This window comes from Pundamilia nyererei, unplaced genomic scaffold (genome assembly GCF_000239375.1).
Source record: "Pundamilia nyererei isolate P.nyererei 1_Seehausen unplaced genomic scaffold, PunNye1.0 scaffold00519, whole genome shotgun sequence".
Taxonomy (NCBI): domain Eukaryota; kingdom Metazoa; phylum Chordata; class Actinopteri; order Cichliformes; family Cichlidae; genus Pundamilia; species Pundamilia nyererei.
The window spans coordinates 85,231-86,806 of NW_005187920.1; positions in this window are offsets into that span (position 1 = coordinate 85,231).

Here is a 1,576-nt window from a genome sequence, read left to right on the forward strand (position 1 = left end):
ACAAGGTACGAACTTTCCCATGCTCCCAGTGTGGAATGCACACCAGGCCTCTGTAGCCTGTTAAAGATCACACAACTTATCACTACACAATTGATTATACACTTCTAAGCATCTATGGTTAAATATTTCTAAGCATAAATGACAATCAAGAATACAACTCTATCAGAAACCTTAGTTATAGATGAACAGACGGAAACAACTCACAGATTCAGATTCTCAAACTACTGAGCGACTGACGCTGATAGCTCAACGATCCAGCGACGAATAGCACAGTGCTGCCATCTTAAGTAGGGCTCGCGATTACGCAGAGAGTGAGAGAGAGAGAAACACATGTTGCCTAATATGGGATCAGCTGCTGAGGCACAGGGACCATGACAAAAATTAAGTATTTTGGTCTAAATAACCCAAAATGTGATGTCCATGTAATGGTGGATCAACAGGTGTTATTCTAAGGAGGGAAACTGTTGAGTATTGCAGCATCGACAGCGATCACTTCAAGGAAAATGACAACAGAGGCAAAAATTTCCTTAATATTTTGGGAACTTTATTCCACATCGACACACTGCAAAACTTTTCCTCGTGGGTGCTATTTTGTTGTGGTAAACTTTTTTTTCTTAGGGGCGTGATGACGCAGCATACGTGCCCTTACAATGAAACAGTGCCTCCTTGTGGTGACAACTAAAATACTGTCTCTCTGTTAAACAATAGTAACCATAATGCAGTTAAACACACTGTACGACATGAGTCCACACAATGAATATCTTAACACCCCCTCTTGTACTCAGGTTGCTGGAATCTAAAGAAAAGTTGTGCAATAAACAATAAACAGTTGTACAATCTCTACCACACTTCCTTTTCCTTTTTTTACTCTTCCCCTTTTTTTCTTCTTTCTTTTAAGCACCAAACATAATGTCAGCAAACTTTGAAAGTTTTAGCTTAGAAACAGGTTTGGTCATAACATCTGCAACCATTTCTTCAGTGGTGCAATATAACAGACACATTTTCCTTCATTTACAATGGACCTTAGAAAATGATATTTAATGTCCACATGTTTGTACCTCTGTCAGCTCACAGGGTTTTTAGCCAGGGCAATTGTTCCCTGGTTGTCCTCACACACTATTGTTTGAGTGTATCTGTAGTCATCTATACCTTTCAAAAGCTGTTCTAAATATATACATTCTTGCATTGTGGATGTACACAGTAACCAGTAGTGCTGCGTCTGTCGGCGGTGTCACCTGCCCAGTCAGCATCACTGTAGGCTACTAGACCCAAATTTTCATCTGTGTTTCTCCTTAAACACAACTTCTTATCTTTGGACCCTTTGAGATTTCTCAACACATGCTTCACAGTTCCCCACTGTTCCTCTGTAGGCTCATGGAAATGCTGTGATAACTTGCTTACCACAAAACTCAGGTCAGGACGGGTACCTGATGCGAGGTATATAAGACTGCCTACAGCCTCTCTATACAGGGAGTCCAGAATTATTAGGCAAATGAGTATTTTGTCCACATCATCCTCTTCATGCATGTTGTCTTACTCCAAGCTGTATAGGCTCGAAAGCCTACTACCAATTAAG